The sequence below is a fragment of the Meriones unguiculatus genome, chromosome 2 (genome assembly GCF_030254825.1).
Source record: "Meriones unguiculatus strain TT.TT164.6M chromosome 2, Bangor_MerUng_6.1, whole genome shotgun sequence".
In the NCBI taxonomy this organism is placed as follows: Eukaryota; Metazoa; Chordata; class Mammalia; order Rodentia; family Muridae; genus Meriones; species Meriones unguiculatus.
In genome coordinates this window covers 127,632,912-127,657,853 of record NC_083350.1, presented here as the reverse complement: position 1 = coordinate 127,657,853, position 24,942 = coordinate 127,632,912, and the positions used below count along the sequence as shown (strand labels likewise).

General features: G+C 45.3%; 1 long non-coding RNA gene and 1 pseudogene across 1 annotated transcript; one reads left to right on the top strand and one right to left on the bottom strand.

The window, feature by feature from the left end:
* Positions 1–2,628: 2,628 nt before the first annotated feature.
* Positions 2,629–10,299, top strand: LOC132652190 (uncharacterized). The gene is made up of 3 exons (XR_009589668.1): positions 2,629–2,708; positions 3,786–3,926; positions 10,195–10,299. It is a non-coding gene; the product is annotated as an uncharacterized LOC132652190 (long non-coding RNA).
* LOC110559985 (POU domain, class 5, transcription factor 1-like) lies at positions 8,286–10,133 on the bottom strand (annotated as a pseudogene).
* Positions 10,300–24,942: the final 14,643 nt, after the last annotated feature.

Sequence of the window (24,942 nt, the reverse complement as noted above, 5' to 3'; positions counted from 1 at the left end):
CTTTATACCTTTCTGTGCTCTCTTAAAAACTGTAACAACAACATTCATTTAATTATTACTCTGAAACTACAAAACAGTTATTACCATTTGAAACATGACATTTATATCATTCTGAAGTGGTGTGATGAGGATTAAGGAGGCAAGAGCATTTCACTCTTTAACAAATAGGTAAACTCTTTATTGTAAATGTAGCCTCAGGCTAAGAAGTAATAAGATTTATTAGAAGGAAGAAAAAAAAAGCTTAATAATGGAGATCTGCAGAAATAATAGATCTTTATAAAAAAGTTAGAGAGAAAGGGGGAATTAGCTTCACACAGTTTCACAGCTGCATCAGCTCATGGATTGTCAGGAAAATCCTGGATGGTGAATGGTGCTTTTTGCATCTAACAGGGAAACAAATGGATGTCAAATTGTGCTTGGCAAATAGACCTGAGAGCCACCTTCCAGCAATTTCTAAAGGGAATCACAACTCCTTGTTCCTGAATTTGTGGAACAGGATCTGTGCCAACTCCTTCCCTCTTTTGACTAACCCAAAATGAACTCCTTATGCAAAATCTGGAGCCACTCCAGCCTACCCAGTGCTTGGGGTTGTCAGCCAGCTGTTGGCAGCTCACACTAACTTTCTTTCCTTCTAAATGGTGCAGAAATCTGTTGCTTTACAGGCACAGGGAGAAACGGAATTGGAGATCCTAATTTGAAAATACACTGAGCCTCCTAAAATCAGACTCACCTTGCGACCCTGTCAATTTGCTTAGACTGTCCATTTTGTTGTGTAAGCTGTAGTGAAATGAGAGGGGTCACATGAGTTCTCTCCTTGTTTATGATCTGTATCTTAGTTATTTTTATTTATTTATTTTTTGTTGTCTTACCTCACAGTTCACAGGTCATATTGTGTGTGCAGTCATGGGGTGGAGGGCAGTGGTGACTCCAGCTCAGCTGGCATTCTCCTTTTTATCTGCCCCAAGACTCAAGCTCATGGAATGGTGCAAAGCATTTTTAGGATGAATCTTCCCTCTTCGATTGATCTGGTCAAGATAATCCCTCACAGGCACACCTACAGTCTAGTCTCCCTGATGGATCTAGAGCTGATGATGATCAATACTAAACAAAACAACATAGAAAGGAAGTTCTCCAGCAACCTTGTCCCCTGCCCCAGGCTAGCAGAGGACCTGATAGCTAACGAAGGGTATATGTGATCCTTCTTAAATCTCTTCACAAGCCAGCTGTACCTCAGGATTCCTTGGGCCTCCTCAGGAAGGAGCAGAGGCCAATTCCCTATGAGGATAAGCCACAGGACTCCTGTTATGGTTTGAATCTGCAATGCCCCCACAGACTCATGTGTTGAAAGCTTGTTCCCAGATAGCAGTGCTACTTGGCGAGGGTGTGCAGCCCTTAGGAGGAGGGCTTTGGTGGTAGAAAGGGGTCATATCAGGGGTGGGGGTACGATTTTAAAGGTTCTACTCAGCCAGTCATTCTGGTTTTGACCTCTCTTCTTCCTGCTCTGCCATGTGAACAGCATGTTCTACAAACTCCCCCTGCCACCTACCATGGCACCCTACTGTGCCTTTCAATCCATAACCTGGGCTGTTATGGATTGAAACCCCCAAAACAGGGAGCCAAAAGAAACCCTTCCTCCCCTAAGTTGCTTCTGTCACTTATTTTGTCACAGTACTGAATTGTTGCCCTCATGTCCTCAAAGGGAGTAAAGACTCAAGGCTGTTGGTCTTTGGTTCCTCAAGGGATCATCCCTGATCTTCGAGCTTTTACTTGATTGGCCAAGGAGACTTTTCCTTGCATAAATATGTATTAAATTAGTCAACTTCGAAACACAGTCTTAAACGACCTCTTTTCACAGATTTTTATCACAAAGAATAAGGGAACTACACCTAGCTTTTCAAGATTTTCAAGTTCCAGTTGAAAATGTAGCTTTCGTAGGTCTTTAAAATAGAATGAGCAGGAAGGATAGCTTTAGTTTAGGCAATAAAAGACTCAAGGATGTGTCTCTTGTTTGCTCTCCATCAAGCATGTGGAGCAATGAGATAGTATGGTCTAGTGGTCAGTGTCAGAAGCATCAAAATGCTTCCTCACCCATGCAATGACCAGAGATTTCACTGGGTTCATGTAAAGATGAAATGAAACAGAGGTTTAGCACTGCCCTGCCGCAGGCTCCTCCGTGGCTTCCCTGGGCTACAATCCACTTAACAAGCAGTTTTGCAGAATCTTTGCATATTTTTTATTGGTGCTGCTGCTGCTGCTGCTGCTGCTGCTGCTGCTGCTGCTGCTGCTGCTGCTGGTGGTGGTGGTGTGTGTATGAATCTCTATTTTTCTACTGGGGTCATCATGTGTGCACATGTGGGCTTGTCCCATGCATATGTGTGTGGAGGAATGCAACCCACAGATCCACACACAAAAGTTTTCCTCTATTGCCCTTTCTTTTTTTTTTTTCAATTTTTATTTTTTAAGACAAGGTCTCCCACTGAATGCGGAGCTCCAATCTTTTTGGTTGTCATTTGGCTCTACTCATTTTTTCCTTAGGAAAAAGACAGTGTTTCCAGGTTAAACATTAACTTCTCCATTCCCACCCATGACACCACTCCTCTACCAGTGCTGGCTCCCTTCATTCTTACCACCCTTGGAGAGTCAAAGACCAGCGTTCTCTTCCCAGAGGTGGGAAGCGGGCTCTGGAAACATCTAGGACTATGGAAAAGGTGCAGTATGGATAGGCTCAGAATTTTGTAGTGTGTGTGTGTGTGTGTGTGAATCATCTGAGCAGATCTATGGTAATCTGCCACTGGAAAGAGTCTCCCTGTGCAGCTGTGAAAAGAACCAGTGAGAGAGTGCAGACTCATGCCCTTGACAGGAGCCAGCTAGACTAGGGGCAGGCCTCCCTGCACTGGCTGCCCACAAATCTTTGTCTTAACCCTCACTCCCTGATCTGCCTTTTGTGTGGAGCCTGGGTGGAAATAAACATTCTGAAAAATAACCTCTCCTTTCTCCCTGCCTTCCAGTCATAACAACGTTAATTTTTCGGCAAAGTCAACACTTCTGCCCACTAGGGGAAAGGTCAGGAAGTGCCGAAAAGAAAGAAAACGACAATGAGTATAATTTCTAGACATCCTTGCATGACAGCCTTTGTTTAATTCCACGTGGTTGTCAGGGATGCACAGAAAGACGGAATAACTGAACATGTAATGACCTTTGGGGCTTCTCTGGGTGGCATCCATTCAAGTAAGAAGTTCAAGGCCTGGGGACAGTGGGATGGCTCTTCGAGGAAAAGCATCACCTCCAGCCTAGAGAATCTGAGTTTGAAACTCGGAATACACATAGTGGAAGGAGAAAACCAACTCCCACAAACTGTGCTCCGCCATCCGCATGTGTGCCCAACACACGACTTAATTTTTAAAAAGTAACACAAATGGAAAAGGAAGCCACACTTTCCTGGGGTTGTAGAGTAGAGTTGGGGCCAGGAGTGGGGCCGGGGAGAGGTGGTGTCTTCTTCTTCTTCTTCTCCTCCTCCTCCTCCTCCTCCTCCTCCTCCTCCTCCTCCTCCTCCTCCTCCTCCTCCTCCTCCTCCTCCTCCTCCTCCCCCCCCCCTCCTCCTCCTCCTCCTCCTCCTCAGGTGGTGTCTCCTCCTCCTCCTCCTCCTCCTCCTCCTCCTCCTCCTCCTCCTCCCCCTCCCCCTCCTCCTCCCCCTCCCCCTCTCCCTCCTCCTCTCCTCCTCCTCCTCCTCCATGTGCTGCCAGAATAGCTTCCCACTCAGCACTTTTGTCTTTTGCTCTTCCCAGAAGCCCTCCCTAAGTCCTAGAAGAGTCGTGAAATCACTGAGGCTGACGTTGCAGTCCCTTGAAGCAAGACCTAGTTTATCAGCTGACTGATTCCATGGCTCCCACCTGCGGGGACGGCAAGATGGACTAGCTCAGCTCTGGGTAAGAAGTGCTGGGCTTAAAGCCTGGGCCAGGCTCCAGTGTTTTCTCTTGGATTCGTGGATGGAAGTGGAATTTTCCAGAGGGGCTTGATCCAGGAGGAATCCTTCTCTTTGGTCTGCATGTTCTTCTTTGTGCGGCAGGACAACACAGCTCCCCACGGCCCTGTAGACGTGGTAGCTCCTGTCTGTCCACTCCATCAGCCGCCAGGCCTGAGCAGAGGGCAGGCAGGGGCTGTCTCCCAAGAAAGGACTGGATTTTGTTGTGGACTTCACTGATTGACATAAAAGAGCCACAGGTTTATTCACAAGGGCTGCGTAAACGGTATCCGTCTATTTTAGTAAATGGTGCATTATTATAAAAGGAAAAGTAGACATGATCTTGCTGAACTTGCCTTTTCCTGACTCGCTTTTCCCATCTAAGAAGTGAAAAACTTTACCATTGTATTTGCATTTTATAGACTTAATAGTATTATTTAAAAAGAATAGTCAAGCAAAAGCCTTTAAACAATTAAAGAGTGGTGGCTAGAAAGCACACATACCCAAGTTTGTTTTCCAGAGGTCCCAAATTTGCTTCTAAGCACCCACATTGGGTGGCTCACAATTACCTGTGACTCCAGATTGCCACCTGTAGCCCACACAGGCGTTCACACACGTGTGCATAAATCCATTCACAGGCACAAGCACATATGCACATACTTTAAAATGGAATGCCTTTAAAAAAAATTAAAGAATGATATTTTTCTGTTTAAATAGGCTCTAGTTAACAAACTTTTGACTGATAAATTATTTATTCCCCCACCTCCACGTGATTTGAATCTGTTAAAAGTTAGATCTATTTGGATTGTTTTCTTTCTTTCTTTTTGATTGCATCAACATATTACTATTTAAAAATAAAGACTTGAAATAAAGACTTGAAAGACTGGAGATATTGTTCAATGGTGAAGCCTGTGCAAAGGTGTGGGTTCTATGTAGAATCACGCACACATACACACACACACAGAAAGAGAGAGAGAGACAGACAGACATAGAGAGAGAACAACTTAAAAAACAACAACAACAAAAACCTCGAGACTCCAGTCCCTAAGTTACTGTTACTAAGATGAATGCTAAGTGAGTTTTGATATCCTACCCTGTGATGAGGACTGGTGAGAACATGGCATTGATGACTCTTACTTACTTAGGCCTTGAAATAGAACAGTAGCTTTGGGGACATGAAGGGAGTTACAAGAACCCTTGAGTCACCAAGATGGCCCAAACCATGGGCGTGAGCAAGCATCAGCCCGTGAAGGGAGGCATCCAGTTCTCTTCCCAACTACTCTTTATGGGTTATTTTTGTAGGCAGTCACTCACTGTGGTTGGAGTGGGAATAGGCGAGAGGAGGGGAAGGAGACTAGTTTCTTCTGAAGTGAACTCCCCAAAAGAAAAGTTCTTGTGAGCAAGGTTTTCATTTACTTCACTTGGCATGTTCTTCCTACACAGACAAACTTGCCAAGAGAATCTAAAAAAGCCGTTCTCTGCAAGTCACTTGTCGGAGGACCACCCAGAGTTGAAACCATCTTTGTTTTCAGAGGTTGTCACTCGCTCTCTCCTCTGTGCAGTGTGCAAGTGAATGCCTCGTGGGCCTCCTCTGGATGTGCCCGTAAGCTGCAGCTATATGCAGACAGAGAATATCACATGTCTGTGCCGTGGTAGGCTTTGTTGGTGTAGATGAAATCCTACAGTTCCAGTTATTATCAGTGAGACTGATGGATGCCAGGGAATTGGCATTTCTGAAAACGTCATCTGAATTCTACTTGCCTTGTCTGGTGTACCCTAGAGAAGAAGTATCCATGCCCCTTTTCAGAGGGAAAGGGGAATTTGTACACTCCACCCTGGAGGTCGTCCTGTTATTTCCTGGGCCCTTCAAATGGTGGGCAGGTGGAAGCCATTACAGATTATGACCACTAACAGCCTCTTGTCCTTATTGATGACTCCAAGGCCCATCATGCTGTTTGGGTTTGGTGATTTTTTTTCTACCAATATTTATTAAAAGAAAAGAGAGCCAAATCTTCTGTGAATATACTAACACATCGTAGAAAAATCTTTTAAACTTTTTATTTTTTGAGACATGGCCATGTGTATTTTAGGCCGACCTCAAATTTACTGTGTCATAGAGGATGGCTTTGAACTTCTGGTCCTTCTGTGTTCACTTCCCAACTACAGGAATTCTGGTGTATGCATCACCCTGCTGGCCTTCTCTTTTAAAATACTTTTTTAGGGGAAAGGTGTAGTGATAGGTAAGTGGTTAAGAGCATTTTTCTGCTCTTGCAAAATGTCTGGATTTGTTGCCTAGCACCCACATACCAACTCACAAACATCTGCAATGCCAGTTCCAGGGAATTTGAAGCCTTCTCCTGGCCTCTGTGGGTACAGGCATTCATGCGGTACCTGTAAATGTATAAAGGCAAAACAGACATACACATAAAATTACACAAATTAAATTAAAAAAAATTCTTGATGGGAGTACTTAGCAAAATATTACAGATATCTCCATCATCACCAGCAAACTCTGGAGACTACAGAGTGGGGATAATGTTTGCCTACAGGGAGTTGACAATTTAACTTACACACATAGATGGTGCTATGCTGAACTACTCAATAGCCTAATACATCTTCGTGCCAGATAATCAGAAAGATGAAGTGCTCTCACTAAGGTTCTGGGTTTAGGGACCCGTCATGGCATTCTGCCTCTCCACAAGCCCATAATATGAATGTCACCTGCAGAGTTTCATCGATTAAGACTACCTAGTAGAATAAAAACGGTTTCCATGGTCAGTGTAGAGGGAAGGCATGCTACCCTTCCGTGCTGGCTAGTTTTAGGTCAACTTGAGACAAGCTAACATCATCAGAGAGCTGGGAGCCTCAACTGAGAAAATGACTCCAGAAGGTCCATCTGTAGACAAGCCTGTAGGGCATTTGCTTTATTAGTGATTGATGGCAGAAGGCTCAGCCCATTGCGGGTGGTGCCATCCTTGGGCTGGTGGTCCTAGGTTCTATAAGGAAGCAGGCTGAGCAAGCCATGGGAAGCAAGCCAGTAATCAACACTCCTCCATGGCCTCTGCATCAGCTCCTGCCTCCGTGTTTCTGCCTTGTTTTGAGTTCCTGTCCTGACTTTCCTTCAGTGATGAGGGATGATGTGGAATACAAGCCAAATAAATACAATCCTCCCCAGGTTATTTTTGGTTGTGGTGTTTCATCACAGCAATAGAAACCCTAAGACTGTAATTGGTAACCAGATCACGGAGGGTTACTGTAACAGACTTGACCATGCTGTTTTGTGGATGCTCGTGGAAGAACTTTGAAACTTTGGGCTAGAAAAGTCATTGAGTGTTGAGAACTCAGTGGGCTGTTCTGTAGTTGCTTGGAAGACAAGAATGTTGAGAGCAGTGCAGAGGTTAGAGGCCTGGCTTATGAAGTTTCAGGGGGAAGTAAAGACTCTACTGGGCCTTTTGTGTGAAGACTCTGCAGTGTCTGGTCAGCGGGGGCTGAGGAATCAGCTGTGACTAACAAGAGACCAGAACCACTAAAGTAAAACCTTTGCTCTGCTGGGACGATGGATGCTGTGATTAAGGAGAGACCAGCATCCTTGAGGTGACGTCTTCTGAGAATTGTTTCCTTAGGGCCAGCGCACAGAAGCTGTGTTTCCAAAGTAGCCAAGGCTGTACCTCATGCTGGCACCCGAACTTGCTAGTTTAAGGAGGCACCCAGACGATACTGGTTTTGAAGGCATGGGTGGGACATGAGAGCAGCCGAGGCTTGGCACAGTGCGGCAGGGCTGCCCAGTTGCAGCAGAAGACCCCCGGATTCTGGAGGTGCCAGCACCATGGGATGGCTGCAGCAGTGGAGCGGAGCCAGCTGGAGGCCGGAAGACAAGCTGTATGTGCTGCAGAGGAAGGAGCTGGAGAAGGGACCCAAGCTCTTCGGAGCGGCCAACAGGATGGTGATTGAATCCCAGACCATCGACCTTGAGTTAGTTACATGTTAGGAGTTTGGTTTTGCTTTGAATTGATTGTAACCGTGCCATGGTTCTTTTTTCTTGACTAATAAAGTGTTTAACTTATTTTTGATTTTATACTGGCCCACAGTTGAGGCACTTTTGATTTTAAAATTTTAAGAGACTCTGGATTAAAAAAAAGAGAGACTGAATTCATAAAAATTTTTTTAAAAAATTTAAATTTATTTTTATTTAAGAACAAAGTGATGAGTGACTCACAATCAATGGCATCATTGAACTTCATCTTCCCCTCTCAGTAAATGAACTTAATCCTCAAGATGTGGTGGTTTCCAGGTTTTCTGTTTACCTACTTTCCCTTGCCTAGGTTCACCTCATCCCCAGGCAGGGATGGCGCCTCAGTTTCAATGCATGGACAGGAATAAAGGGAAAGGCTTAATACTCAGGGACCAAATCGTAGAGCATGGTGAAATGGGGGCTTCCGTAGTCTGGGGCATCAAAATTGGCCCCTAGAGGCAGAAGAAAGAATCCAGGCCCTGCAGCCTCATACTCTTCTCTTGGGAATAGTCAATGCTTGATCGTTTGCCCTCTGGCGCCAGGTACAGAACTGCCCTCGGACCACCTAGGACGGTCGGCACACAGACTGACATCAGATCATAACCTCAGGGATGGGGAGCCAGAAGTAGGGAAAGGGGAACGGCTATGAGGAAGTGGGTACCATAAGGCGGGGCCCTGGCACTCACACCCTGTGCCCCCCCCCCCCCGCCCCGCCAAGCTGCTTGGCGATGATGGTGATCTGCTGCAGGGTGGGCTCTGGGCACTGCAGAAACATGTTCTCCAGGTACCCCCTCACACGGGCCTCAACGCTCATGAGCTTTCTCTTTCGGGTCTGCACCAGCGTCTCCGCTTTGCGTAGCTCCCGAAGGTTCTCATTGCTGTCGGCTTCCCCCCCCCCCCCCACTTTTCCAGAAGGGGCTGCAGCTTACACATGTTCCTGAAGCTGAGCCACAAAGGCCCCAAAGAGGCAGATAGTTGTCTGGCTGAGCACCTTTCCAAAGAGAAAGTCCTGGGTGAGTCCCACGTTGGCCTGGGTGTACCCCAAGGTGATTCTCTGCTGCCCCAGCAGCCTGGCAAACTCTACTAGTTCCTCCTGCGAGTCTTTCATGTCCCGGGACTCCTCGGGAGTTGGTTCTACTTCTCCAACTTCATGGCCCTGGGGCAGACAGTCCAGGGCCCAGGGGAGGCCCCCTCTGAGTTGCTTTCCACTCCTGCTCCTGCCTGGCCTTCAGTCTGCAAAGTCTCCATGCCAACTTGGGGCACTAGACCCCGTCCAACCCCAGTGGGTGGGGTGGTGGGAGGTGGGTGGGTGAAGGAAGGAGGGCTCACCTAGGGACTACTTCACCTCGTCTCCCCCCATCCCCAACCACACCCTCTAGCCTCGATGTCAATATTAACGTGTGATCTTAGAGATGAACAAGAAAGGAAAGGTTGTGGCTGACAGTGATGTGTTTGTACGTTACACTGACAAGGGGTCAGTTGCGTCCTACAGTTTTATGTCAACTTGACAGACGTCTTCTAAGAGGTGGAAACTTCACTTGTAAGATCAGACCATAGGTAACCCTGTAGGGCATTATTTTAATTAGTGATTGATGGGGTAGGGCCCAGCCCAAAGTGGTTGGTGCCATCCCTAAGCTGGTGTTCTATAAGAAAGTAGGCTGAGCAAGCTCTGAGGAGCAGGCCAGTGAGCAGCACCCCTCCATGGCCTCTGTATCAGCTCCTGCCTCCAGCTTCCTGCCCTGCTTGACTTTCTCTCCTGACTTTTTTCCATGATGAACAGTGAGGTAGAAGAATAAGCCAAATAAACCCTTTCCTCCCCCAAAGTGTTTTGGTTGTGGTGTTTCACCACAGCAATAGTAACCCTAACTAAGACACCTTCTGTTAAAATTTGTCTTTCAAGGGCTGGCCATGTGGCTCAGAGGGACGTGCCAACACGTCGGGTTTTCTTAGTTTGGTCTCCTGGACTCAAAAAGTGGGAAGAGGGAACTGACCCCCACAAGTTGTTCTTTGACCCACACATGTGTGTTGCAGTGTGAGCATAGCCTCTAACAGACAGACAGACAGACAGACAGACAGACAGACAGACATAATTTTAGAAGTTCGACTTGCAGAATGTGGGTTGGGGTCCAGCAGCTGTGTTTCATCTGGAGGGGGCTCCATTTCCAAACAGATTGACAAGAGCCAGCTTTCAAGGAGGCTCTTTTTAATTTTCCTTCCACAGGAGCGGTGAGTCCAGGCACTGTCTGTGCAACTAAAGGCTGGCTAACTTTCCAATGAGCCCACAGTGTCTCCTCGGAGGGCAAGGCACAGAAACGCATCCCGTGGAGATCTGACATGCATGTTCTGTTTGTAAGTGACTCGAATAGTATGTATGATGAAAGCACAAGTGGGCGCACTGAAAATGAATTTAAGTAGCCCAGTGGTTTATGATTTTCTAGTATTTTCAAACCTGTTTGCTGCACATTGGTATCCAGGATAACTGACCAGCTGTAAGAGTCACAACAGTTTTGTTTAATCCCAGGGCTTCTGTCTATTAGGTAATTAAAACCAATTTTTCCTGAAGCTTTCCATTATTAAGCCTGGAAATCATGATAATTCAGATACTAAAATAGCTATGAATCTCTCTCTCTCTCTCTCTCTCTCTCTCTCTCTCTCTCAAATTTGGGGAAGAAAATGGGAATTTATGAATATAAGTGCCAGGACCTGAAAGCCAGACTCAGTCTCCTGAGGCCTCTTTACAGTACTTGAACCCAATCATAGGATTTGAGACTGTATACTCCCACAAGTGCCTGAACAATGAAAAAAAATGTAATTTTTCCCAAATGGCAGCTGGAAGGCAAATCTCTCTGATGTGAGAAACAACCTCCTTTCCTGCCTGAAGGAGATTAGTCACCTAGTTCTCAAATCTGCTGGTGATGGTGGCTTATCAATCTATATTCGAGAAGCCAGGAGTACCTTCCCTCTGCCTACCAGATGGCGAGGGACATATCACTGGTACTATTAATTTTTACTTGATAATCCATTTTATGTACATGAAGTTCCATAGGCTGAGGGGTGGGAGAGAGAGACAGAGAGAGTCAAGAGAGCAAGAGACAGGAGTGAGTAAGGGTGGGGGGAGAGAAGAGAAAGAGAAGAGAGGCAGCAGTGACAGTTTATAAAATAGTTCCTGACGCTTTTTATACAGAACACCCAGAAAGAGGCTGGGGCAGGTCCCCAAGTAGTTCAAGCTACACAGAATGATGCAAAAAGGAATTTCTTTTCATGTTTCCCTAACAAAATCCCCTTGCTTTCCATGTTCAGGAGAAGGGTTTCTATCCCCAGGTCTCCAATGTGCATGGGGCAGAGCATGGTTGGTATCAGAGAACAAACAAGGGCACAGTGAGTGGAACACAGGCAGCAGGCCACGTTGTGGCACAGGGGAAACAGTGTCACCTCCTGCTGAGCCCTTCCTGTGTCTCCTCTTTGCCTTGGTGCACCTGTGAGAGCTGTTGGAAAACACTGAAGGTGAGGTCTGTTATCTATGCCAAGAAAGGTCAGGGTGAAAAGAACTTGAAGGCTCAATAGTATTTTTAAATTTTTACTTCATTCTATTTTTATTTTTATTTTTTTTTTACTGCAGAGGTGGCATTGGTTTTAATTTAAAAGAGCAGTTTCTTCAAAGGATGGGTTTCTAAAGGAGATAAACTGCCTGTTTGCTTCCAAGTTTAGCTTTCCTGGCCTTGCCATGGCACAGCCCCTCTTGAGAAAGAGAAGTTAGCCCATAAGACACTAGTGAGATCTGGAGGAGCAGTTTGGTTGCTGCCATACTGCAGCCAGGAGGCCAAAGGCCCAAACTTAGAGAGGTCATTGTGCAAGTCTGTGGTCTTCATGTGCCTGAGGACCTCAGCTTAGTTAGTTAAAAAAGCCCAGCTGTTAAAGAAAAGTTACAATCTTGAAAATGGGTGTGTACATGTCAAATAAGAAAAAAGGTGGACACAGGTCAGGGTGTTTTAGTGGATAAGGGACGTATGAGATAAATGGAGCCAAATTAAGTCAAATGGAAAACATCAAACGGAACCCGAAATATGTGAGATCCTATGAAGAAAGCTGCTGTTCTCAGTTAGCAAGACACAGTTCTCTAACCTAGCAGTTACGCAAATACAATGTATTTGCAGATGTAGAAGGAAAGTTGGGAGATTCTAACAGCTCGTAGGCGAGTAGTCAAACCAGATAGAAACTCCACACAGTGCAAGACTACTGTGAGGACATCTAGGTATTGTCTTTCTGAACACAGGGGTGAATGTGTGACCCGAAGGGTGGCTTACACCAAACTCTAGAATGCACAGCAGCGCTCAGGAGACAGTGAAACTGGTGTTGGATGTCTGTGATTGTTTTGTGTGTGTCTGTTTAACAGAACTGTGCCTGGAAGACAGCTGTCTCTCACAGCCAGCACCTCAGAATCATAAAAAAGAGAACCAACTTCTAAAGTGTGTAAGGCTGTGGGGCTTTTCAGTTTTGTAAAATGTTTTATATTACGATGTTGTTGATATGAATGTGTGATGGGGGGGATGAAGCAGACAGGAAAGGTCGTGGCTTAACAGTGAAGTGTGTCTGTGTGTCAAGTTTTATGTTAATTTGATACAAGTCTTCTACCCAGAGGAGGAAACCTCAGTTGAGAAAACACTGTCTTAAGATCCAGTTGTAGGCAAACCTCTAGGTAATTCTTAATTAGTGATTGATGGGGGAGGGCCCAGCCCATCGTGGCTGCAGCCACCTCTGGGCTACAGGAATATTCTGTGTTCTCTGTGCATCCTTTCCAGGTCACACCATTTCCTGGCTTGAACCCGCTCTTGGAACATTCTGAACACAACATCTGGGGTGCGGTCTGGGGTGGCCAGGAGTGGCATGGGAGGCAATATATATTTGCAGTTCCTGCGGTGCTTTGTTTTGTTCTTTCCCTTTCTCTTATTTGTCTTCTTGTGTTTGCAAAGTGACAAATAAAAAGGCTCTCTTCAGGGCTGTTAAAATAGAAACAATTGAGTTGGGTGTGGGCTCCCTGCGTCTGAGACCAAGCTTGGAGGTACTCCACCTCTTGGTAAAATTACTGTTGATGACTAGCTGTCCAGAGTTCTGTTTCTATGTTGCTAAGGACCCACGTTTAGAAAGATGCCAAATAAGGCACTCTTGGCAAGAGTGAATGTGCATTGGCTTTGCCAGTGTGTGTTGGGGGCGGGGCATGGGTGGAAGACAGGTACAGCTGACTGCTCTAAGGCCCCATAGCATTCATGCACAGAACTCCTTTTTCCATCTATTCTGTGTCATCATGCACTTAGAAGATGTCTTCTGCCTCAGCTTATTCCATGAAGACAGCACCAGAGGGGAGGTCCCTGCCGCCTGCTGAAGATTTTGGTTACCCTGTACAGGAGGGTCAGATTTCATAGGCTCTAGTGATGTAGATTTTTTTTAATCCCACGAAACACTGTTCTCCTTAGTAAGTTCGTTTTTCTCTGGAAATCACTTGCTTTGTGCCAAATAAAGGCAAACATGGCTTTATTATAAAAGCTGTCTCATTTTATTTTTGTTGTTGTAAGTTTTTGTTTTGTTTTGGTTTGGTTTTGGTTTTTTGAGACAGGGTTTCTCTGTGTAGCCTTGGCTGTCCTGGACTTGACTTGTAGACTATGCTGACCTCGAACTCACAGTGATCTACATGCCTCTGCCTCCCTGAGTGCTGGGATTACAGGCATGTGCCACTATGTCTGGCACACATATTTTGTTTTTGTATTTGCCCGTATGTATGGAATGCATCCATGTGTATGTGTGTTCGCAGGTGTGGTGTGCATTCTCGTGTGTGATGGTGTGAAGGCATGTGAAGGCTTGGGGCTGACATTGGGAGAAGTCCTTGATAGCTTTCCATCTTATTTGTTGAGGCAATGCCTCTCAGTTGGCCCCAGAGATCACCACTTTGGGTACTCTAGCCAGCCAGCTTGCTCTGGGGATCACCTGTCTCCACCTTCCAAGCACTGAAATTGCACCCATCTGGCATGTACATGGTCATGAAGAAGACCAACTCCAGTTCTCTTGCTTGTCTGGCAAACCTTTTCCCCATGGAGCCATCTCTACTGACCTTATTTTTCTTTTTAAAGGTAACATCAAAATGTTATTGCTTATTATGTAGAAGGCATCACCCCCAACCCCCCAATTCTTTAGAGTGACAGAGAATTTTCAACCTTCATACAAGGTAAAAGAGGAGCTTTGACTTGTTTCTTAAGTTTCTTTGATACTGCTGTTTTCTTAGCCTAAGAAAATTAAAATGGCTGAACAAGCTGAGCATTCAAAGTGAAGTCTTCTATGTTTTCCATTCCTTGTTATCAGTGTGGTCACCTACACCCTTGTTCAATCTTAATAGTGACTAGAGTAGGCGTTGGTTTCTAAAGATCTGTTTATTTTTAATTTATGTGTACAGGCGTTTTATCTGTGTGTACGGCTGTGCACCCCATGTTTGCAGTACCCAAAGAAGCCAGAAGAGGGCATTAAATCCCTTGCAACTGGAGTTGTAAGCTATCGCATAGAGGCGAGGAATAGAACCTGGGTCCTCTGGGAAAGAAGCCAGTGCTTTAAACTGTTGGGCCATCTCTTCAGATGGTTCTTATCAAGCTAGAGAAGAAAGCAGTATGCCGTTTGCCCAAATCTTTCATGTTAACACAACTTTGGGGAAGTCACTTTCTGTTCCACAGATGATACTGGGAAAGCAGGGTCCCCTCTTAGGGTTCTTAGTTTCAGTGAAAGAATTGAAGAATGGGCTCAAAAGAAAATTCTAAGATAGTTTTTTTAGTGTTCAAAAATAAATAAATAAATAAATAAATAAATAAAGCCCCTGAGCAGGCCAACTGTAAATCTCAGCAGCTTCCTGGAAAATGTAGAAGAGAAGCAAAACATCCCTGACATTTGAGTTACTAGTATGGAGATCTACCACTTAGCAGAGATGTAGGAGGGGGCCATTGTCATCCCATTTCACAGCTGAAGAAACGGGGCCCTGTATACTGAAAATATGAAGGACAGCCAATCCTGGGGACATCGCTGAAGTCACTCTAGCTAATGACTGATGTGCTGCTTCTGAAGAGGAAAGTAACAGGCTCCTTGCAAGTAATTCTCATTTGCCAGACAAAAGTCGGATCAAATAAACTTTTTAAAAAAGTCTCCTCAGTTTGTGAGGTCACTGAGAAGGAATGAAATGACCAAGCCCAGACAAGAGTAAAAATTACTGTTTTTATTGTTCCCGTGGGTGAGTGTACACTGAGGTGTGGTATGGTGTGCACTTGTGTAAGTGCCAAGTCCTGCAGAGTTCTTCCTCATCCAATCAGAGCAAGGAAGGTAAGGCTCTCAGTGGGATAGGGCCAGGCCCAAGCATAGTCTCCTGGTACAGACTGATAAAGAGGCTCTGAAGATCCTTTTCGTGAGGTCTGTATGAACCTTGTCCAGGACCAGTACACAGTTCAAATTCTGGCTTCAGGGACTAGCGAGATCTGTTTCCTGTTTCTTTTAGGGGGCCTGAGTTCAGTTTCTAGGACTTATATGGTGACTCAGAGCCATCTGGAACTACAAGTTCCAGGGGACTCGATGCCTTCTTCTTCTTCCTCTTCTAGCCTCCATAAGTTCATGTACATGTGCATACACACACACACACATAAACACACACATACACAGTACATGAGGTAAACTCAATGTAGGCATGCAGACATAGAAGTAAAATAAATTTTCCTATAAAAGATGATTTAACTTTCAATTGCACATTCTCGTCAAAGCCTTCTGTTGCCTCCTCCCCAAACTTCATACTGTCCTAACTCCAGCATGAGCTGTGCTCCCCAACTTTTATACTGTCCCAACTCCAGCATGACCTGTGCCTTCCCACCACCTCAATGTGTGTGCTATAATGAGATGGGTGTCTGTTTGTAATTCAGACCCTTTATGGGTCAGGCACTGTGGAGAACTGGTAATCAAAGTGAGACACTCTTCTATAACATGGCCTTTTTTTCAGGGGTTTTCTCTGTAATGTATTATCAATAGATCTACAGAAAGAGGTCACACATAGGTACACACTGAATCCTTTCCTCTTGTGAATTGCTGAGTCTAGACAATGTCTTCAAACCTCTGGCTCACATTTATCCATTTCCACAATGTTGTCAGATTTGTGCTGCAATGTAAAACAGCCACAAATCTATGTTTGTGTCAAGAGCCAAAAAGGAGGCAAGTGATTCTTCTTAAGGGCTGCTCTGAGAGTGGGGTGGTTGTCCGAGCTGCACATCTTTCTCTCCACCTCCATCCCTCCCATGCTGATTTTAGGAATTGTTTCCTCACAGTGATTCTTGGACCCACAGGGGCTGTGGGTTCTGCCTCTCTGGATCATTTTTCCACCAGACACGCCTAGAGCTGGAAAGAGGAACAGCCTGGGGTGGGTCTGTTTGAGCGGTATTGTCAAGACCGTCTGTGTCAGCAAGGGCTGAGATCAGCGTGTTTGTCACGTGTCCCTGAGGCTCACTCAGACAAAACTGGGATAATAGCTGCCTAATCCAGCTTGGGGGTTGGGTTGGGGGTGGGGAGAAGTTGAAGGCCGGACAGCTGAGGGCCTCACAGCCTTGTAGCAGCAACTATAACTTTTTCATCAGCCCCGAGTCATTCTTTCCCCCAATATACTAACTGTTTTAAAAAGGAGAATGCCATCTTTCAAGTGTTAACACTAGCAACAGTCAAAAGCTGAAGCTCCACCTCCCCAACACATCTTGAAGCTTAAGAAAACCTAGAAAGGAAGTGCCTAGAATAACCCAGGTCTTTCTCTATTTCTAAGTCTTTTTTTTTTGGTATCTTTAAAACTCTCTCTCTCTCTCTCTCTCTCTCTCTCTCTCTCTCTCTCTGTGTGTGTGTGTGTGTGTGTGTGTGTGTGTGTGTGTGTGTGATCTTCAGGAAGGAAGAGGAAGATATTTATAGACTGTTGCTGACTTCCTGTTTCTAAAGATAGTATTTTAGTATCTACAACTCGTGTTCAGAACTTTGGTGCTACTTATATATCAAGTGATGCAGCATTCTGAGACTCTCCTTACTACCCTCATCTTAGACTTTTGCTGCCTAAAGTATGTGGACTTTTGGAATCCCGATTTAAAGAATTTTCACAATCCCTCCCCCACTCTGGGGGAGAGGATTAGATTTACAGTTGGCTACTCTGTTCTAGAGAACCTCACTGCCCAAGCAATGGCTACATCTAAACTCCCTCTCATTGCTGGTGCTTCAGGATTTTGAGAAAAGATGTTCCTCACATTTAAAATGATTTCGAGCTTATTTAAAGACAAGTAATTACTGAACAAGTTACAAGCAATAGCTCAGACAGGAAAGGGTAGTGGTGGTGTGTTTGGGGTTACTTGAATGTATCAAAATTTTTTTTTTTAAATTCTGTCACTGGCTAATTCATATATGATTTCTTATTGTTTGTTTGTTGACTGGAAACGGGGTCATCTGGAAGCATAAGCCCCCTCAGTTTTGGCTTCCTTAGTGCGTCAGCCAGATGGATGTCAATGCTGGTTGAACCCTGTCCTGTGTTTTAACCCAAGCATATTTCTTAGCCAAGATCAAGATGTGCGTTGAAGATAACTGAAAACAAAGAAGAGCCTGTGCTTGCCTTTGAAGAACTGACAGACATGGGCTTCAAGAGGCTACCATCAGTGAGTGCACTCACGAGGGAGGAACAGGACTCCTGGAAGGGACACCAGACCAGATGAAGGACTTGCATCTGAGATCTGAGATGGGTAGGGAAGATAAGGGATAGGTGTAGATTGCTACAGAGGGAAGATTCGCAGGCAGGAAGGACATGGCCTAGAGGCACAAAAAGAAGAGATAAAAGTTCAGTGTCCCAGAGCTTCTAGGGCAAAGGTATCCGTTGTGCAGAAGCAGCTCTGGGAAGACAATCAAAGAAGGGAGTGTGAGTTCTGGAAAGTGAGTAGAACAACCAGTCTTCCCCAGATGAGCCCCCTCTTGCCCCCTGGGTTTCCAGAGCACCACCTTCTGGTCCTCTTCTTTTGTTCATCACATCCCAGTATTTGATGTCTTCCTCCACTCTAAGGCTTAAACTGTTCTCTTACAACCCTGGCTCTTCACTCTGCTTACAATTTGTTTACATTTATAAGGTGATTTAATTTAATCACAGGGCTTTAAATAGCACCTACACTCTGCACCCTCAGTCTCTATCCCTTACCCTGACATTTCCACACAAATTCAGATTCCTAAGCTTTCTTTGACAACTTTCTTTAGCTGTTAGAGAGGCCACTCAGGTATAGTACTGGGCTAAGGATATAGAATACCTGCTAAGCATACCAAGATCTTGGATTTGATGCTCAGCCTCAGAAGAAAACTAAACAAAACATGCTCATGATACCAGTGACTGCAGGCAACAGAAGAAACTAGCTCAAGCCATTCTCTACAGTGATTTCCAATGCAAGGCTGGTTTTATGGAGAGTGAAGACCCTTTTCTTCCACCCTTTAATGTTTAATGGTGGAAATTTGGGAATCAATCTGGCAAAAGCAAGCTGATGGGAAAGGGGACTTGTTGCTTCATGTCATGTATGTGCAGGAACATGCTTTGAAGAGTATTTCCAATAGGCTAAATAAAATGTGGATAATGTTAAGCTAACTTGGGGGTAGATTAGAAGGCAGAGAGAAGAAGCTTCTGTGAGAAAAACAAAGATGTTTTTAAGAAACAAGTGGATCTACAGAAAAAAAAATGAGAAGTGTAGTTTGTCTAGGTCCTATCTCTTCACTGTCACGGATACCCATCACAGAGCACATTTACCAAAGCTTTACTTTAGCTCTCCTCTTGCATCAGAGCCATTCCAAAGGGGGAATGTGTGTCAGCCCTAGTTCCCAGATTCCTCTGTTCTTACAAATAAGGGGATGGTTTCAAAAAATGTTTCCCCTGCGTCTGCTAGATATCAAATATTCTTGGCATTATTGTCTTGCTTGAACCACAGAATCTGGATGCATTATGTCCTGATTCTGTCACTATGTTATTGCTTCAGTTTACCAAATGCCCTACAAAGTTATTTCAATATTTGCAATTGGGTCAGACCTGGTGTAGCAGTGGAGGTAATAACAGCCCCCTTTAGCAGCCTCTCTGCATATCTGCCTTTCCTCTGTTGCCTATTTTATTCTATTTATGTCTCTTTATGAACTCATCCATGACACTGGCTTTGCCAAGAGTAATAGCAGCAAGCATGTCAAAACCCTTAGCAAGTAAGCACACGTATACAGAGGTTGGCTTCCATTTCTCTCTTCAAGCCCTGAGTATATTACGGAAGCATGGCTAGGCTAGGTATTAGAAGATGAGGAGACACTTTAGTGAGGTTGTTCTCAGTGAAGCAGCCTCCAGGGAACTGGCCGGTTCACCATAGACACATGGATATACCTAGCAAAGATTGGTCATTTGAGTCCAGGTCAGAAGTTTTCTCTTTTTGCTATGCTCAGAAGATTGTGCTAGAACAATTCTGGAAGGAGGAGAGCTATTGGACAAAGAAATGGGAAAGCTACGAGAAGAAGCAAATGAAAAGATGGGAAACTTGGTAGGATGATCCTCCACATCTTTGGAATATGGTTATGGAGATGAAATTCTCACCATATCTTTAACACTAGCTTCTCACTTCCTTCAGGTCTTCTGAGTTGCTTCAGTGGAGCTCCCTTACTGGAGTCTCACATCCAGCTTGCTACTCATGGTCTCCTCTTTGTAGGATGATGAACAGCGCCATTGCTTCGATACCTTCTTGATGTGTGTAGATGTTCGAAAGGGAAGCTGTGCTAAAAAGCTAACAACCATCACCACAGGTGCCCCATCAGGCTCTCATTAGGCTGCCATTTGGTGTGAACTGTTTATTAAGGGAAGGAGTCTGCCAGATGTGCTCTCAGGGGTAGATGGTGGAGTTCACAGGGCATGAAGGCCGTATGCATTAACAGTGTAGTCTAAGGTGAGAATTTCAAAGGCAAAGAGTGCTACAACAAAAGCAGCTTCCTGGTTAGAGACATAGAATGGGGAGTCAGTCACACCTGACTACAAATAAGGACTCATTATGTATTTGTGCTTTTGTCATGGGATGGTGAACTTCTCCGTGCCACCGTGTAATGAAGACAGTAATGGCCACTTCTCAGGGAAGGTGCGTTAACTGAGACATAGCATATAAAAGGCCTAGCAAAGTACCTGGAATCTTGTATGTACTCAGCAAGCAAAAGTGATTACATTAACAATAGTCACTTAAGATAATAGTCCTCCCAAATGCATTCTGCACAACAGGAGTGTATTTGGAATACTTACTAAATGCATTGTTTTTTTTTTTTAAAAAAAAAAAAAACCCAGCAAATTTCAGAGAAGAGAATTGTATTCAAGATGTCATGGGTTCACACAGTAAAGAAAACAGTTTAATGTTGCTTGTCATTTTAATAGTTTGCTTTTCCATTGCTGTGATAAAACATCAAGACCAAAAGCAACTTACGAGAAGAGTGATTTCCACTCATCCCTACAGGTAGTAGAAGGAAGTAAGGGCTGGAGCTTGGACCAGACACCATGGAGGAAGGCTGCTTCCTGGCTTGTTCAGCTAGCTTTCTTATATAGCCTAGACCCACCTGCCTAGGGATGTGCTGCCCGCCGTGGGGTGGACACTTCTACATCAGTCATCAGTCATGTGGGTCTTCCAGACATAGGATGTAAGACATATGACATAGATTGCGACAGATGACTTCCTAGGTGACTCCAAGCTGTCTCAAGTTGGCAACAAATAGACAAACAAACAACCCCCTAAAACTACCCAGCAAAACCTTTCCCAAATTCATGTGATAATGGATTCTCCCTTCATCTTTGGAACCACTATTGATATACACGGGACAATATCATGAGGCATAGCACAGGTCAAACAGCGCTTCTTTATGAGGATAATCTCCAGTGACTTAACTTGCTAAAAATCTACCATAGAAAACAAGATGAGCATTGAATATAAAGAAGCATTGCTGTAAAATCTGGCCAAGGTATGTACTGGCCCAAGGCTTCAACTGGTTGTGAGCCTCTGTGGTATCTGGGGAATGCAGTCATTGTCCTCATCCTGTAACCCCAGGCCACCTGCTGAGAGGGGCCAGCCTATAGTGGGCCAGGACAGGGTCAGAACTGAAGGCTTCATGTGCCAGTCTGGCCATCAGCAGAAGCCACCAGGACTCTGAGTGACTACTCTGGTCTGCCAAGAACAGCCCTGAACTTCTTGCTGCCTCTGTGAGACCATCTGTGTCAATACAGGGCAATTTTCAGCCGGGAGTGGCCACACCCATCTTTGTTTTTTAGGGACCCACATGAAGTGCATAGAGTGAGGCGGGCTGCTCTCCATGTAGAAGCTCCACACAGCATAACCTTTGAGGTAGGAAGTTACTAGTTGACAAAATGGGGTTGAGTGAGTGGCTTTGCATGTTGGACAAAGTTGCAAAGGGTGATTACCTTTTAAGAGGAGATTTGTAGAATTAAAAAAGAGAGGAGAGTCAAGAGAGAAAGACAGTCTCGGGGCCAGAGAGATGGCTCAGTCAACAAAGTGCTTGGCTTTGTAAGCAAGGAGCCCCGAGATTGAAATCAACAGTGCCCACATAGAAAGTCAGGTTCGGTGATGTATGCCTGTGAGCCTGGAGCTGGGCAGGTAGAGACAAGAGAATCCAGAGAGCTCGGTGGTCACCCGCACAGTCAAATCCGTGAGCTTCAGGTTCAATGGGGGATCTGTCTCATAAGAATAAGGTGGCTTCGACATGCATGCACGCGTGTACTCACACCGGCATACACGTGGATGTGTACAGAAGCACACAGAACATTCCAAATAATAAACAGCCAAACAAACAAATAGGTTAATTATTTAAAGGTAATGGCATAGTTCTTCTGTAAGAGGTACCATCTTAGTTTAGTGGTGAATTGATGTAACTTTGATACTAAATTTACCGGTAACAATTTGTGAGAGAAGAAGACTCCAAGTTATTTCCTTGGCGAAATACATTTTATTATCCACAAGAACAAGTCGAATCCACGTTTCATAAATTGCTCCATAGCAGGCAGAACATTGTGATACTGACCAAGTTAATTTTTGAAGAAAACAATGCTAAATCTATTCTTAAGTTTTGAGCAAATCTCTCTCTCTCTCTCTCTCTCTCTCTCTCTCTCTCTCTCACACACACACACACACACACACACATCAGACCTTACACCGCAAATGCAAACAACGTGTTAGTTTTGCTCAGTGACTCCCTCATGCTCATCTGCAAACTCCTATTCTAAACAATACAGCATGCCTTCACCTCTGAGGTTGCTCACGGTTTTAAAAACAATGACTGATCACTTGGTGTCAGGTAGACTAGCTGCTTCGGTAGATATTTGTTTACTTCAAGCGTTGACTGTTTACTGGATAGTTAATTCATAAGACAGTTCATGACCTCAAAGACCTAAGAAAAGAGCAGGAATGAAGGGGACAGAGGGCAGACATCATGTCTTTGGGATTCTGATGGAATATGGGCCTTGGAGAGAATGGCACAGGATACCCAGGGAAAGCCAGGGAGGAGTGGGATATAGCTGGTCTCCTGCTGTGATCCCCTAATCCTTTCCCAAGTGGAGTTAGCTCACAGTAGCAACACCCCCAGGCTGTGCACATAGCTCTTTCACCCCTCATCTTTCTAACAGACTGTGTGCTCCGTGACGGCACAGAGCACGTCTCTCGGGCTCACAAAGGAAATGCCTTTAGTCCAAATTTGTGAAGGGATAGGATCTGAATCTTAGAGGGAACATTAGACTTGGCCATGAGGATGGGTGGGTGGTTCTCCCTGGCAGAGGAAGAATCCTGTGCCAAGGCAAGAGGAACAGAACACCATAGTATGCTCTAGCTGTCATTGGCACACAGTCTCCAGACTGCCACTCAGGGAGACATTTACATCCTGAGAAAGGCTTGTTGTATATGTCTACCAGAGCTGGAGGCAATAGAGAATAAAACCATTGCTTAGTCAGCGATGAGAAGTTTAATGTTGAACCGCTGTCCGTGAGCACACCTTGGAACATAGGGCTATGACTGTGCTGATGCTAGCCCGGGTCTCCTCTACGGTTTCCCCCTTCAAAGCAGAGCAGGACGGAAGTGCTTGGAATGAGCAGGGAGCGCCGTCGCCCTAGCCTGGGTTCTGTGCACCTTCAGAAAAGGAAACATCTGGGGCGGGAATGGGGGCCGGGGAGGGGTGCTGCCAGGACAGAGATCAGCTGCAGCCCCTGCCACCCCACCCCCACAGGAGGACGATGCAGTCTCCGTACTGACCTGTCCTTAGCTCCGGCGTGTGAACAAGCATACTGTCGGTTTGGGGGCAAGTGACATATGCAGTGACATTTGTATTAGTGCCTTCCTGATGACTGCCTTCTGTTTACCAAATCCCAAAACGGAGGTGGGTGGAACCACTCCAGAAAACTGAAAGTAGATGTGTGCCAAGGACAGAGCTTTTCCCTTACTTCAAACCCCTGCCCATGTTTGGGACACATCCTAGGCTTGCTGTGCAAGAATCTGTCACTTTATTCTGTGGCATAACTCATTCACCCCGTGGTTGGGGAGCCTGGGCAGGTTTGGCTGGACGAGGGACTTTTTTCTGTCAGCTTGGCCTGTGCCCTCAGGAGGCTGAGCTGGGCGAACTGGAGGTGAGCAGGGCAAAGGGCCCTCTAGATGATCCTGAAGTGCTGGTAGTCAGTGAAGATAGCCACTCCCCAGGATGACACCACCCTGTCCTGAGCCTTTGAGGCTTTGCACGGTGGGAACTTTCTTATCCTCTGAGAGAAATAAGCCACACATTCTGGTTCAGTGGAGGCCACTGTCTCTGACACTCAAGCAGGAGTTATGTAACCACTGTCAGAGATATACGACACTCTGCCTTGACCTCACACCACTGGGTAGCTGTTTGCCTCAGTCTCCACCTGGCTTTGCCTCACGCTCTAGTGTAGTGGTTCCTAACCTTCCTAATGCTTCAACCCTTCAGTACACTTCCTTGTGGTGACCTCAACCACAAAATTGTTTTGTTGCTCTTCCATAACTGAAATTTTGCTACTGTTATGAGTCATAATGTAAAGGTCTGTTTTGTAGGATATCTGAGACTCACTTCCTGTGAAAGGGTCACTTGAGGCCCTAAGCGTTCTTGAACCACAAGTTAAGAACCATTGCTCTGGTGAGAGGGTTTCCTCAGCCAACCAGGATGTAAAACCAATGTATGAGGAAGAACTTTCTCACCTGTCACCTAAAACAGAGACTACTTTCCTTGTTTTTCTTCAGTACAGAGTGGCTTAACTGCTCAGTTATTTCCAGACGATGGATCCAAACACTCAGTCCCTGACCACTTGGAGCCAAAACGGAGACTAACTTGTACGGAAGGTACCTTCTGGGCTCTGAAATATTTTCTCATGTTACCAGTCGTCTTGGAAAGACAAATCTCTCTTAGGAGGTGCCTAGTCTCCACTCTGGAGCCTCCCACCCAAGTGGGCATGGGAGAGCTAGCAATGTCTGTAGCTGTGATGACCCACGATTCTGGCATCTATAGAGAAGCATCTCACCCCTTGGCTAGGGTCCCAGTGCCACTGTCTCAGTGAGAAAACTGGCCACACAGTTTGGAAAATTCTTTCTTCTACATCTGGGACTCATATGTCAAGCTTTTTATGGGATCTTGGATGCTATATCTTTCTTGGTTTAATCTAAATATAGTCTTCAGCATGAAGAAAATGCTTAGAAAGTATACAGCTTGCTGATGTCAGAAGGAGAGAGCTCTGGTTTGTGTTTTGCCAAATTGGCTTTTACACCGATCACATCCTACTCAATGGCCACAGCTTTGATTCTCGGCAGCAGAATGCTTAAAATAATTAATACCTTGGTCAATAGCTGCAGACCCTTGGCAATTCTGCCAGCATATTTGGATGTGAAGGTTTGAA